We start from the raw sequence: 16,080 nt of genomic DNA, 5'->3' as shown, positions 1-16,080 counted from the left end.
GGTTGGTCGTTAGAGGAGCAGCAGCAGCTCCATATCAATTGCCTAGAGCTTCTGGCGGGCTCTTTTGCGGTCCGTTGTTGGACCAAGGACTCGGCGAAGTCATGAGTTCTTTTACGGATGGACAACATATCAGCGGTCCGCTATGTCAACCACCTGGGCGGCCCTCGGTCGCGGGCGTTAGCAGACCTGGCGAAGGATTTTTGGGATTACTGCCTAGCCCATCAGGTCTCGGTGACGGCGGAGTACCTCCGGGCCAAGCCAATCAGGTGGCGGATTGGCACTCTGGGTGCCTGCGGCATTCGAGTCTCTGGAAGCTGGACGCGCAGGTGTTTCACTGGTTAGAAACCATGTGGGGCACGTTCTCGGTGGACCTGTTCGCGTCCCGTCTCGACTTTCAGTTGCTGGGGTTTTTCAGTTGGAGACCGGATCCTCTGGCGGAGGCGACTGATGCGTTCCTCCAAGATTGGAGCCGGGAACAGCCTTACGCTTTTCCCCCGTTCTCGATGGTGGTGAGGTCAGCGGCCCATCTGCGCCGCCAGAAGGCGGACGTGGTGATGGTGACGCCCTGGTGGAGGTCGCAAGTTTGGTTTCCGGCTCTTCTGGAACTTTCTTTTGATTCTCCAATCCTACTCCCCCGGTTTCCTCGTCTCCTTCTCAATCCAGACGGGGAGCCTCATCACCTCATCATGCAGGGTTCTCTCCACCTCATGGCGTGGCGGCTTTCAGGAGACGCTGGTCGCTCCCGGGACTTTCGGGCTCGGCTGAGTCCTTCCTATCTAAAGCGTGGGTCGACAGTACAACAAAGAGGTACCGCTCAGCTTGGTCCAGGTGGGTTCGTTAGTGTCTTCGACGGGACCTGGATCCCCTGGTCGCAGGTGTTGTTCCCATCTTAAACTTCCTAGTGGAGCTGGCGGCAGATGGGCTGGCCTACAGGACCATTAACGGAATGCGTTCGGCCATCTCGGCGGCGCATGAACCACTGGATGGGGCCCCTGTTGGGGATCTTCCTTTTATTTGCAGGCTTCTTCGGGGTGTACGTCTTTCTTTACCCCCGGAGCCGAGATATTCCGTCTTGTGGGACGTGAATGTGGTTTTAAACCTTTTCCTTTCCTGGCAGCACAATCGCTATCTTGCACTGAAAGAGTAATCAGCAAAATTGGCTATGCTTTTGTGTCTAGTGTCTTGTCGCCGGGTTTCTGATGTGCGTGCCTTGGATATCTCTGCACGGATGTTTTCCCCTGAAGGGGTTACGTTTACTCTGGGACGCCGTACAAAGTCGGCTACGAGCTCCATCTCGTATCCGGCCTTCGTGGACGTTCCCAAACTCTGTGTGGTGCAGTGTTTAAAGACGTACGAAGATGTGATGCTGGAACTTCGCCCCCCGGGCGAGAGGCAACTTTTAATTGCTCTTCGAAAACCGCATAAGGCGGTGTCTTCCCCCACTATCGCCCGTTGGGTGCGGTGGGTGCTCCAAGAAGCTGGCATTGATACTAAACAATTTGGAGCTCATTCGGCTAGAGGTGCCATGGCCTCGAAGGCTTTCTCCTTAGGAGCACGTTTGGAGGACCTGATGCGTGCGGCGGACTGGTCCTCGGACTCCACTTTCAAGCGGTTTTATTTTAAGCCTGTGGTGGATATTGCAAGTTTGGTGGTTAATCAGCTTTGAACAAGCATAATCTGAAGCCTCCGGTCCTGACATAGAATCGAAATAGGCCTAGCATAGTAACGGTAAGTTTCAATTCTATTAAGGACACGGAGGCGAGGATTATCCCACCCATGCTTCCTGCGGAGATCCCTCCCCGTATGGCTGCAAGTAATCAGTTTTCCATTAAATGAGATCTTTAAGACTTGTGGTAATGACGAGTGTTGTTCTTAAAGATTGGTCTTTTTCCTCTGGCGGAATTGGCATCGCTCACGCTATTGTGTTTTTCCTGCTAGGCAATGATGGCGCAAAGCAAGACCGTGGATGAGGTGGCGTGTCTCGTGCGAAGAAATAGAAAGAGACCACAAGATGGACGGCCTACCTTAAGGATTATGGACACTGTTGAAGGACTATGTACATGGACTGATGGGATATGGAGTTCTCTGAATGTGTTCTGATTTTTCTGTTGATCCTATTAACCCGATGTTGGGTATTATGTGATATATTTTTTCATGTTTATTGCTTTTCTGGCTGCTATGCGGTGACTTTTGAATAAACAGCGGAGAGAGAAAAGCATAATCCTCGCCTCCGTGTCCTTAATAGAATTGAAACTTACCATTACTATGCTATGCAAATTTCAAATCACCCTTCTAAAGTGCTGGACTTTTCCTGCGGCAAGGGACACCCGCGGGGCTCTTGCCTGTGCAAAGACTGGTCCCAGCGCGGGCTGGTCTTCTCCTGTCATCTCCCGTAAGAATCTGGACTGGGCCATCCTTCTTTTACCTTCACTATCACATGTGGTCCTCTAAAAGTATGGGTTCATTATTTTGCTTTTATTCCTCGCTACCCTGTAAGTACACAATCACAGCATTGTTTATCTCCATCAGAATGGGGAAATGCGAAACTGCTGCTAATTTGCCTCAACCCCAGACGGGTTCTTCACTTGATGGGTTCCTCCAGCATGCAGTAGGTGTTATTAGCAAAGACATTTTCCTCAGTGAGCACTGTTTATCTCTTACTCCTATGTTACCAGTACACCCTCACTGTCAAACACTGAGGCTTCTGCACCTGCCGACCGGTTAGTACGGAGTTGGAGCTTTTGTCTTTTTCCTCCCGGTACACTCACAGCCACTATTAAACGTATCCAGTTCTACAGCTAATGGTCAATCAGCAAAACGTAAGAGGGTCCAATCATGCACCAAATCTAAAACTAGCCACTCACTGTTGCCGCAAAAGCTGCCCAACCTCCAACAGGGAACTCCAACACCCAGCAAGCCCTGTTCTGCACCCGGAGGCGCTGATGCTAGTGTGTGCGCCCGGAGGCGTTCAAATTTAACTCGCTGCTCCCGCAGCGCGGGTGCCGCTCACCGTTGCTGCAAAGCCGCCCAACCTCCTACAGGGGACTCCAACCCCCAGCAAGCCCTGATCCACGCCCTGAGGTGCTGACGCTGGTGTGTGCGCCCGGAAGACACTGAAAGAGGCTGGGCTACCCCCCTAAGGCGCATCCATGGAAAATTACTGGCTCATGGACCTATTCACTAAGGCTGAAGCTTAAGGTTGATGCCAATATATTTTATTTGCCTTATTTTGAGTGAGACTGGGCAGTTGCTTCTGCTCATTCCTTCTCCTTTCAGTGGATGCCTTTAACTGTGTGCATTCCTCGAGTTATTTTGGTTCTGTCCCGGCTCTTCCTTCTCCAACTGGAGTCATTGACAAGGCGGAACGTGGAGTTTGCCTACTCTAACTACATTTAGCAACATTGGGGAAGCATGTCTGTGCTGGGAAAAAACTAACTTTAATCATGCAATCCCCAACAACTCATCAGCCTACTTCTATTGACAAGATGCTTTAGAGGGCTTTAGGGGCAGTGTCAACTGAAATTGAACTGGCTGACTGAATGGCGCTTATCGCTAACACCGGACCTAGCCCGTACCCTGACTAACCTGCAACCTACTCCGTCAATTGTGGACTTTGACTCCTCTAAGCCACAGCCCAGGGCACATGTTTTGATACACAATACACCCACCATGGTCGTGCACATAGAGGACACTCCTTCAGGCCCAGAAAAAAAGAAAAAACTGAAACTGTTACGAGGGCTGGGTCCAAACGGAAGAAGGGTGTCACGAAACTCATGGCGACTTGGGGAAGGGAGGGCCAGGCGTACTTTCAATCGAAGGTACAGAACAGCCATCTTGGGTGTCAAACTTGATGATGGAACTCCAGTCACAAATAAGGGATATCATCAAGGACGAACTTAACGCTTTAATCACCCGGGTAGATAAGCTCGCAACCTTGGTAGAGACTTATGTGTGCAAGGTAGAAGCAAATCACAGGGTGGGTGAATCCCCTCATCTGCAAGTGCTATAAATCTCATCTCCCTATTCCATGGGCGATCATACCTCTGTAACGAACCTTACCCCGTCCCTGACAATTCAGAACAACAATGGGGATGTAAATAGACTTGTGATTGTTCCCAATAAGTCAGCAGTTTAGGATAGTGCCCAGTGTCAGGGGCCTAGACGGGGGTGGGAGGTTGGTAATAAAGATAGATCCTACCCAGAAATGCCAACAGCCCGAGATGATTTGCAGTGCTTGGGGTCAAATCATAGTCCACGCGGGGGCAAGATGTACAAACAGAAGTACCAGAGGTGAGACCAGCCCTACCATGTATCAACCTCCTCCCGGACTCCACTCCATATGTCATGATTCTTACTGGAGTACCGTAATTAAGTATGGGGCAAAGGGAATCTCACCTCGAATTAAAAAATAAATGAATTTTTTGGCTGGCTAAGCAGCGCCAATTCTCGTATAAAGATGCAGGAGAAATTCTGTTCACACAAAGTGTGGGAAGGGTGGGCTAGAGGCTGAAATATATACCTGGTGGTAACATTGTAATTCATTTTAGAAACGCTCGGGCTGCAAGGGCCCTTCCAGACCGCAATCAACGAAGGCAGGCAGGTGGTATAAGCTCTCACCCGTTGGGTTACTTCTACCCTCCGGGACTAGCGTCTAAAAATAGACTGTGCACTGGGTAGGGTCCAGGCAGCAGATTAAGCAAAGGACCATCTTGGGACAGGACCTACCAAGCCCATTACTTTTTAATTTACCACTTACAAACAGATTTGCATCCCTAGAGTCAGTAGACTGACTAAAACCAGTACAGTCAACGATATTGGAATTAAAATCCAAGAGGGAGTCCTGGGGAGGTCCCACAGATCCGAGGTTGCCGTCTTGGAGCCCTGTACATCCCAGACAGGAAATAGGACAGGACACCAAGGGGGCTAATGAACTGGAAGTGTCCAAAGCAAGGAAGTATAAGGGGCTTGTAAAATTCGCATCATATCTGATTTACCCCCCAGGCCCACGCAGGCATTTAATAGACAACAGTGGGTGACTTTAAAACCTTCAAGCCGCACAGCCGGACACTCAACTGTCAGGAATGGCAAAAGGCCCTTGGTGAAAGAGCCCAGTTGCCCACTCAGCAAATCAATGGCACATGTAAATTTCAGGTATTATCATGGAACATCGCTGGCCTTACCTCCAAACCAGACAATCCGGAGTGGGGAGCATTTATTGAACAAAATGAAATCTGTATGTTTCAGGAAACCTGGGCTAGGGCGGATACACACAGAATAGGCTATGAGACCTTTAGCCTAGCAGCCACACATGGGGGCAGGGGAAGGCCAGCAGTGGGACTCTGCACCTTGGTTGCTGTACACTTGGGGTGCACAGCAAAACAGATAGAGACATCTTCCGGTGATATTCTTTGTGTTTTTTTTTAGCTTTCCGGGAAAAATCATAGTTGCTCTGATCAATGTTTATTCCTGTCCAGTTGGTTACGGACAGGAGTCTCCAACTCTCGATCAACTGACAACCTTCCTGATCACTATCCCGGATAATATTTTGGTGGTCCTTGGCGGTGATTTCAATTGTCAGTATGAACCTTTGAATGGCCTGAATGCAGGTAACCCTAGTGAGGAGGACCAGCATTTGGCCATTCCAGAGCCCAATACTCTGCCAACCTTTGCTTGGACCCCACTGGTCCTCAAAATGAACTACCATCTCACTGAATCATTCACTTAGGTCGTGTAATGGGCACACAACATCTGACTCCCCAGCAAATTATAATTATAACAGACTGGGATTTGCCTCCATTTTAGACTATATCTTGGTGGACACAAAATCCTTGCACCGGGTAATAGACTCAAAGATCGTTCCTCGACACGATAGTGATCATAACGCCCTGATTCTTGAGACAGTTCCACCATGTCCCAAGAGCGCACTTGAAGTCCAATCCCTAACCGTTCCTAGGATAATCTTGACTAGCTGCAGAAGGAGAGTCAGATGGGGGTAATTTGCCAATCACTGGAAAAGTTAGCTTCCCTCTACCAAACCGCCATCCCATTCCTCAAGGCCACAAATCAACTTAGCGGAATTGTTGACCCTTCTAATGCCCTTCCCGAAATTGCTGATAATCCCCAAGGTTTAATATCTGCCATGGCAAACATCTTTTTCCCTATCTAAAGAACAAGAGAGAAGGGACTGTCCGGACACCCTTGGTACAGTGATGATTGTCGCAAGGCTAAGCAAGCACTTATCTTAGCCATCAAATCCAACAACAGGTCACTAATAAAAGACACTAGGATAGCTTACAAAAACACCGCTAAATTGGCAAAAAAAAGTTGGGAAGGTGATAATAGGGAGAGGCTGAGAAGTGCCTTAAGCACGTGGGACATGAAGACCTTCATGAATCTAGTAAATACAGGATGCCCAGAGGGTAAAATGGAAATAGAACCAACCATAGGGGCAGAAGTTTGGAAGGCCCATTTCAAGTCACTATATGGAAGGGTAGAGGGTGATGCTGGGCATGTCACAAATGAGTGCTCCCGTTGCCAGTTAATTTGCCATGACGCTCCCACAATTACTCTAAAAGAGATAATGGATGACTTAATCAGGGTAACTCCATCCAAGCTCCAGGCTTAGATAAGATACCTGGTGACCTCTTCCGTAATGAACCTATTATCTGGGTCCCTTACCTATGGACCCTGTTTAATGCCATCCTGCAGGGAATGTCGATTCCTTCCACTTGGCTGGGGGCGGAAATCTTACCGATTTATAAAAAGGGCTCACCACTCCTACCTGCCAATTATCGTCCCATAAGCCTCATAGAATAGAGTCAGAAAATATATGCCCAAGTACTTCTGGGCCGACTACAGAGTTGTATGGAGGAGTACACTATTCAGGCCGGTTTTAGAGTAAGAATGTCCACAATAGATACAAATTTTAGGTTGCAACTATTGCATTGGAAGACAGGGTATTTGGAGGGTGGCAGCCTCGATTTGATCTTTGTGGACCTAAAATCTGCATTTGTTCTAGTGCTCAGGGACATTTTTTTTTACCCAGGGGTCCCTCCGTATCTATGTTATCAGTGGAAACGGCTCCACGAACATAACTTTGCCCAAATCAGGTATGGAAAAAATGGTGAGCTTATTGATTACATGCCTATAGGCAGAGGTGTACGACAAAGTTGTGTGGGCCCAACCCTGCTTTGCCTTTTTATCAATGGTCTTGTGGAGGCCTTGATTGTGGGGAGGGACACAGAGGCACCCAGAGGCGAACCGCAAGGTACCAGCCTTGATTTTAACCGTGGATACCTTCCTGCTAGCATGGTCTCCTAAGGGAATATGGAGGGTTCCATGTTTAAATATGTAAAAATATTGATTACAAAAATATCGACTCCCTATACTTAAACAGGAAAGTACAATAATATTGAATAAAAACTATCAAAGTAAAAAATATAGATGTAAAAATTATCGACTTAAAATTATATATAACTTAAACAAAATATATTAAGTAATATTAATATTTTTAATTAAATCAATTACATTTCATATATATTTTAACTAAATATAACAAAATAACGTAATTTAAAAAAGATAAACACACAAAAATGTGTACATATACATATATTTACTTAAATACATTTTAATAACTATATCTTTAATTAATTTATAAACTTTTTCAATTATATAAAAAGAAAATATATACATATATCAATAATTTAAAATAAAATAAAACATCCTATAATTAATTAACCCACTAAATGATTATAAAAAAAAATAAAAAAAACATTTCACAACACAATAATTACAATAGCAGGGAAAATATTGGATAGCGGAGGGGTAAGAATTACTATTCCCACTCCAGTGAGTGCAATAGCGGGGAAAGTGTTGGATAGCGTAGGAGTAAAAATTACCATTCCCTCTCCAGTGTGTGCAACAGTAGGGAAAGTGTTGGATAGCGGAGGGGTAAAAATTACTATTCCCACTCCAGTGAGCGCAACAGCAGGGAAAATGTTGGATAGCGGAGGGGTAAAAATTACTACTCCAACTCCAGTGAGTGCAACAGTAGGGAAAGTGTTGGATAGCGGAGAGGCAAAATTTACTATTCCCACTCCAGTGAGTGCAAATCAGGGAAAGTGTTGGATAGCGAAGGGGTAAACATTTCTATTCCCACTCCAGTGAGTGCAACAGTAGGGAAAGTGTTGGATAGCGGAGGGGTAAAAATTACTATTCCCACTACAGTGAGTGCAAATCAGGGAAAGTGTTGGATAGCGGAGGGGTAAAAATTACAATTCCCACTCCAGTGAGTGCAACAGTAGGGAAAGTGCTAGATACCACACCAAGAAAAAAAAATCTACATTTTAATAAATTTAACATAAATAATATTGACATTTAAATATATTATTATTAAAAAAGATAATAAACATTAATTATTTTCACATTGTTTAACACTATAACATCCACAACACACACAATTACAATTAATAATTACTAATTAATTAATACAAATTAATTAACAAATAATTAATAATTCACCAATAAAAAATAAATTACTTCCCACCCTTCTCACCATTTACACCTATAAACACCACAACACACACCTAAAATTAATTAAACAATTACCATAATTATTTTTTTATCATTCTTTTTATTAAAACAAGGCATCAATAAGGCACAGTACAGAAAATTCACATCACATTTAGCAGTACATTGAGAAGGGGGGGTGAAGAACAAAAGTACATAGTCATCAAAGCGCTTCATGGGGATGAGGGAACATCAATAACAAAATCTCTAGGTGGTACACAAATCCCTCCCCTATGCTCATTCCACTGGTCCCAGATTAAGGCCCATTTCCGGGGACATCCCCTCGCTACATATACTGTTTTTTCCCGTAACATGCTCCAGTCCATGTCCTTTTCCCATTCTCCAAGGGTGGGCGGTGTGTCTGAGCCCCACTTTTGGGCAATATGTCTTTTGGTTACCATATTGCCCAGCGTGACCCATCGTGTCTGCGCAGCCGTAAGATCAGTGGGTCCCCATATGTTAAGGAGACATCTACGCGCTCCGGCTGCAAGGACACACCCGTAACTTCATGCATAATGGTGTGGATCCCCTTCCAATACTGGGCACTGTCTCGACACTCCCAGATAATATGGGAGAATGTACCCAAGAGACCACATTTGCGTCTACACAGTCCCTCCATCGCCATCGCCAACCCCATCGAAACCAGCCGGGGGCCTGTGATATAGAACTTATGTAGGATCTTCAACAATATTAGTCGTAACCGAGCGGGAATAGCGACCACCTTTGGGGAAGAGACAGCTGCCTGCCAGTCCTCGTCGTCTAATTCTATTCCGTCTCCTGTTCACTTATCTCTCAAGTCCCCGAGCAGATCTGCTCTATTGTTAATTCGTTTTTTATAAATCAGGGAAATCGTTTTTTCAGGGAGGTGACCGTCTAAAATTCTATCTTCAAGGGGAGATGCCTCTGGCAATTCTACATCCATAGAGAGGGCCGCTTGTAACGAGTGGCGGACTTGTGCATAGCGAAAGTATTCAGAACTGGATAATTCAAATTCTCCCTGCATTTCCTCAAAGGATTTAATCCGCCCCTTACTCCATACGTCCTTAACAGACCAGATTCCTATCAGCTCCCATTTGTCAAAGCCCTTTGTGTTCCACAGGTTACCTAGCCTTTCGGAGTCAAAAAGGGGGGTAGACAGCGTCAGCCTACCTTTCCACCCCAGAGAACTCGTAGCATCATGCCAGATCTTCACCGCATGTTTGGTGGGACCCGTCAAATTTAGCCTCGCTGGTCTTGAGTACAGCGCTCTATTGTAACTGCCCCCTGGGAGAAGCCACCTATCCATCGCATACCCAGGATCCGTAACGGACCCATATGTTGCATGGTTAATGGCAGCAAGTTGGGAAGACCAATAATACCTTTTGATATCTGGTAGGGCAATCCCTCCGTCATACCATGGGAGTGTCAGCTTAGTTAACGCAATATTTGGTTTTCCTTCCCACAAAAGACTACGCTGTAACCCTTCTATCTCACGAAAATAACTGGCGGGCACTACAGCTAGGGTATTTTGGAGAGCATAAAGGAAACGTGGCAGAGCCATCATTTTAAAGAGGGCCGCTCGTCCCAACAAGGAGATCGGAAGTTTACGCCAGTGTGCCGAGTCACTCCTGAGCCTCTGCAGTGGGGGTAGAAGATTTTCACTATATAACTGCTGGGTCGAGTGTTATAGATATACCCAAATACCGGAATCCAGTCGTAGTAATCTGGATGGGGCAATTGTTAGGGGGGACCGTAGATTCTCCTCTAAGAACATAAAACAGAGACTTCCCCCAGTTACTGGAAAGACAAGAATTTTTACCAAAGGAGGCCAAGACGTCACACACCAACATAAGGGATTTCCATGGAGCAGTCAGGTAGAGCAAGATATCGTCTGCGTACAAGGAAATCCTGTCTTTCCAATCAGGGCACCACCTTATACCTTGGATCGATGGTTCCCATCGAATCCAAGTTGCCAGGGGTTCCAGCGACAATGAAAAAAGAAGAGGGGAGATGGGGCAGCCCTGTCGAGTACCCCGACTCAAACAAAACTGTGCAGAGGAGAAGCAGGCGTTTCGGCCCGATTTAGATTGGTGCAATTTAAGATACTGCACAGAGTCTACTACACTAGAACCACCCTGCATAAAATACACAGGGCAGATCACCCGAACTGCCTTAGAGGTTGTGGAGAGGAAGGGACACTGATACACACACTTTGGGGGTGCCCGATTATCACTGACTACTGGCGACAAATCATGCGCACCATTTCTCAAACTCTAGAAACATCACTTACACCAGACCCACGGGTATGCCTGTTGAATGTATGGGGAAGGAATGATCTGTCACGTCAGGGGCAGCAATGGGTGACGGTTGGGGTCATGGTTGCCAAGCGGGACATAGCACAGAAATGGGGAGTGGCAGAGACACCGACTTTAGCACAATGGTGCAGGACTATGGAGAAACCTATGATGATTGAGCGAGCAGTATATAATATGAGAGCTAACCCTTGTAAATGGAATAAGATCTGGCAACCATGGAACAGTTATAGGGGAGATCTGTAAGAACCTCTTCCTGAAGAAGATATCGATAGTTCAGGGGATGAGGAAGGGATGGACGACTGATGCACTGGGAGGTCGATGGGGGGAGTAGGGAGGAGGACTGGACACGAACGTATCTGAGCTACTGTAGGATCGGGGGAAGAGAGGGGTTAGGATAAATGCCCGGGATTCCCGGCCAGCGTGAGATACTGAACGTACGTTGACTTTGATGCCAGTAAGCATCTAATCTTAATGAGTCTAAAGTTTTGTTAAAGAATATATAAAAGTAAGACTATACATATTACATACATATTATACAAATGCCTTATGTAAACTGTCGACAAATGCTGCCGGACCGGAAGGTTGTCGGCTGAAAAGCTATGTAACACTGAAGGTGAACTATTGTGTGAAAGACGACGGACCTCCGGGTTGTAACAAAATGCGATGTATTTTTGGCAACTGCAAATAAAGTCTTACACCAAAAAAAAAAAAAACTGTGCAGAGACCCTGCCATTAACCACTACCTGGGCGAGCGGCTCAGCCTACAACCAACGCACCCATCCAATAAAATCAGAGCAGAATCCGAATTTGGCCAAGACCGCCCATAAGTAGGACCATTAGACGGTATCAAAGGCCATGGTCGCGTCAAGAGAGGCGACCACAGCCGGTTCCCGTAAAGTATGCGCTCTTGCTATCACGCCAGGCAATCTACGTAGGTTCAGGGCCGCATTCCTATGGGGAATAAAACCTGATTGGTCCGGGTGAATAAGTCCACTGATTACTTTTACTAGCCTGTTTACGAGAAATTTAGCCAATATTTTAGGTTCAGCATTTAATAAGGAAATAGGCCGGTATGAGGCACATCTATTCTTCGGTTTGCCCTCTTTATGGATTACCACTACCGACGCCACTCTCTGATCTCTAGGCAAAACTCCCTTTTCACTGGCTTCTACAAACATAGTCTTTAGGTGCTGAGCCAACTTGTCCGGCCTGAGCTTGTAAAGTTTGATCGGAAGCCCGTTGGGTCCCAGCGCCTTACCCGAGTTCAAAGTACGGATGGCTTGGGCTATTTCATCCACTGTGAGCTCGCTATTCATAAAAACACCATCCTCCTTGGACAAACAGGGGAGTCGTATATCTCGGAGCAGTAAACGGGAGTCCTCCTCAGGTCTATCTGAGACCGAGGAGTAGACTGTCTGAAAATATTCCGCAAAGGTGTCAACTATACTCTAGGGGGCAGTAATCAATTCTCCTTCATTTCGAGATAAGTTCTGGGACAATACGACCGGCGCCTTCTCTCCTGTCTAGCCAAGCAATAAGTTTCCCTGCCTTATCCCCTAGATCATAGATTCTACCCTGCTGCTCCCTTCCAAGAGCCTTAGCCATATCAGTGACCAACGATTTATAGTCGTGCTACAGGCTGTGTCACCCCTGCTCCAATTCCTCCTGAAGTCTACCAATCTCCATCTCAGCTTCCACAATTTCTTTATTTCGCTCCTTTTTGATTCCAGCTATGAATGATAAGGCTTGACCCCTAATGACCGTTTGAAAGGCCTCCCAGAGAGATACCGATGAAGACACCGATCCCTCATTGTTTGTGAAATAGTCATCCAAAGCTTTTATGAGATCTTTCCGAATTTTGGGATTTTGCATATACCAGGGATTAATAGGAGCAATCCTACCCGCAGAGTTTGGAGCAAAATAGAACCTGATCCAAAGTGGGGAATGATCGGAGATACCCCTAGCAAGGTGAACCGCCTCAGTTATATAAGATGCTTGAGCCGCCGGGACCAGACAATAGTCCAGTCGGGAGAGGCTACCGTGTGCACCCGAGTGAAATGTGTACTGTTTCTTATCTGGGTGGTACAGTCGCCAACCATCTACAAAACCCATGGCATCAAGGAAATCCGGCATCCACTTCTGGGCACGTCCCATCTCTCGGGGGGATGTCTATCTAGGAGCCCCGAAATAACAGCATTGAAATCTCCCCCCAGGATCAACAGTCCTTCCGGCAATTCCAACAACATTTTCCCCAGATCAAAAAATGAGGTAGACTGCAAACCAGGGGGGATGTAGGCTGATAACAGAGTAAGCACATGTCCCTCCCAGCGACCCGAGATCCCAATGTATCTACCTCTATCATCCTCCCACCCAGTGTCTATAGCCAATGGGAGCGCCCGCCGAACCAGAATACCAACCCCCCTAGAGCCAGACGTGAACCCTGCATGGGCGACCATCTTATAACCCATTCTATGCATTGCCATACAGTAGTTTCCAACTAAATGCATTTCCTGAAGCATGACCACGTCCGGTGCCTGGCGTTTAAGATACTGGAGCACCACACTGCGTTTTATTTTATCTGTGTCACGAAGCCGAGCTCCCTGACCTTGATGAGCTTCCTGATTCGGACGGACGGGGTGTCCTTGCTAATGTTTCTTCCTTTCCACCCCGTCCGCAGGATCCCTTGGACGTGTCCTGGATGTCCCCGGCTCTACCTCAGGGACGTACACCTCTGTATCCACCCTCAATGACGTTGGGGGCATGTTCTACAGCGATCGCCCAATCAGGTGAGGCGACGTCACCAGCAACTGACCAGTCAGAGGTGCTGGGGGCGTTTAAGGAAGCCCCGTTTTGGACTGTCGGCGCGGAACCTTCGGAACGCCAGCCGGAGCACGAGGAGGACGCCACAGAAGAAGACGGAGGAACTATCGTGGAACCGCTGCTGGGACCCCTGGAGCCGAGTGACGACAAGCCAGGAGGCCAACGATACCACGAGCCGCCCCGCCACACTTCCAGGGGAGAAGTGTGGCTCCACAAGGTACGGGGGCGTTTTCAAGGGTTGTTCAAATCACGGGGTGGGACGGGGTAGTCTGAGGGTGGTCACTACCGTCGTATCTTGTCGGCCGTCTACACTCCCTGACTGATAGGTTTGGTGGTAGCACCCTGGTGAACCCTCACTACCCTACCCTCCTTTCAACTGTAGCATAGTCGAGCCCAGCCCCCTAACGTGGGTGTTTTTCTTTCCTTTCTCCCGAGTATACCTCCGGACCTGTGATCACCTCCAGCTGCCTCACGACTGGAACCGAAGACCCCAGAAGTTTTCCTAACGGAGAGGATCCTCGCATATTGTTTATGTTTACCCCGGACATTGTTCTCTAAAGTCTTTGAACCCACCTCGGTGTTGTCAAACGAATAAAAATAGTTAAAGACAGACCTAAACTCGTGGCGATTCTCATTCTCCTGCCCCCGTTCCCCACAAGTGGTGCCGTGACTCGGATCCTCCAGTGAACCACGCCATCCGATACAGAATGGAGAATCTCTTGACCCAAATGGAAGCAGACCGGACTGCGTTTTCTCAAGCCATTCAAACACAGTCCGATAACATTCTGAAATTGGCGGAGGGACAAACACAACTAATGACTGTATTAGGACAGGGAAGGGCTACAGCTCCACCTCCGGGCACTGTTGTTCCGTTACAGAAATTTAGCCCAGGTGAAGACCCCCTTGCTTTCTTTTTGAACTTTGAAAGAGCGGCAAGAGCTAGTTCCTGGCCTGGCGACAGGTGGCCCTTCTATTTGGCGCCATTGCTAACAGGTGAGGCCCAGGCAGCTTACCAAACAGTTAACCGGGACGGAACAACTGCCTATGCGGTTGTGAAACAGTACATCCTCGATAGGTTGGGAGTCGACGAGGAAACCCATCGACTACGATTTCGGCAAGAGAAAGGGTCACCCGGAGACTTACCCAAAACCTTGTTTTTCAAACTAAAGGAGTCCGCTGACTTATGGTTAAAGCCCAATGAAGGAAACATCGACGCCATTATGAATAAAGTGTATCTCGAACAGTTTATTGAAGCCCTCCCCTATAGTACTCAGAGGTGGCTGAAGCAACATGCGGGGTTAACCTTGGAACATGCTATAGAAATGGCTACTTGTTATGCCCGGGCTCAGGGTAAGCCGTACATGAATGAACCTGAAAAAAACACTAAAATCATCCCTCCTGTTAAAAATGAGAAAAGGTTCCAAAAACCCATTCCCGAACCTCCGAAAGTCCGGTTCCAACGGCCCGAACTTCCCAATTCAGGCCCTCAATGCTATGACTGTGGTGAATGGGGGCATATTGCTCGGTTTTGTCGGAAAAAAAAAGAAAGAGAAGACGAACCTATGGACGTGAGCTATGCCCCAAGGTCTATCCTATATGCACAAGAAACTGGAACCACTTTCTATGTACGTGTTTCTTTGAACGGTACAAGTATAAGAGCATTGCTAGATTCTGGTTGCAAACATTCAGTAATAAGGGAAGAGCTGATAGATCGCAACTCTCTCCGTCCAGGGAAACAGGTCAATATCCGTTGTGTCCATGGGGATGTTAAGGAACATCCCATAGCTAAAGTCACACTTCACACACCTTCAGGGAAGAGTATGGAAGTCGTTGTGGGGGTTATGGCTGGTTTACCTGAACCCATAATCATAGGGACTGATAACCCTTCATTTAGTACTTTACTATTGGATACCCTACAACACCTATCCCTACCACATGATACATTGTTAGCCGCAGAACCCTGGGCTAGGGATACCCATTTTAGGACTGCCCAATTGAACGATGCAAGTCTCACAAATGCATGGCAGATTGCACGAAACGGACAGGATCCGACAACCAGGACCTATCCCACTTTTCTTGAAAGAAATGGTTTGCTTTATAGACTCGCCAAGGCTGACGCTGAACCCCAACTGCTAGTCCCGAATGACTTTTGTGAGCAGATATTGTTCTTTGGTCATGCCCATTTGCTAGCTGGCCATTCCGGGGTAGAGAAAACGAGTCAATCTATATTGCGACATTTTTTCTGGCCCGGTATTTACGCCCAAGTACAGATATATTGTCAGGAGTGTAAAATATGCCAGAAACGGAATCCCTACACTCCACCTCCTGCCCCTCTGGTCCCTATGCCTATTATAGGGGTCCCATTTGACCGTATTGGTATGGACCTAATTGGACCTTT

The sequence above is a fragment of the Lissotriton vulgaris genome, chromosome 4_1 (genome assembly GCF_964263255.1).
Source record: "Lissotriton vulgaris chromosome 4_1, aLisVul1.2, whole genome shotgun sequence".
Classification (NCBI taxonomy): domain Eukaryota; kingdom Metazoa; phylum Chordata; class Amphibia; order Caudata; family Salamandridae; genus Lissotriton; species Lissotriton vulgaris.
This window is presented reverse-complemented; position numbering follows the sequence as displayed.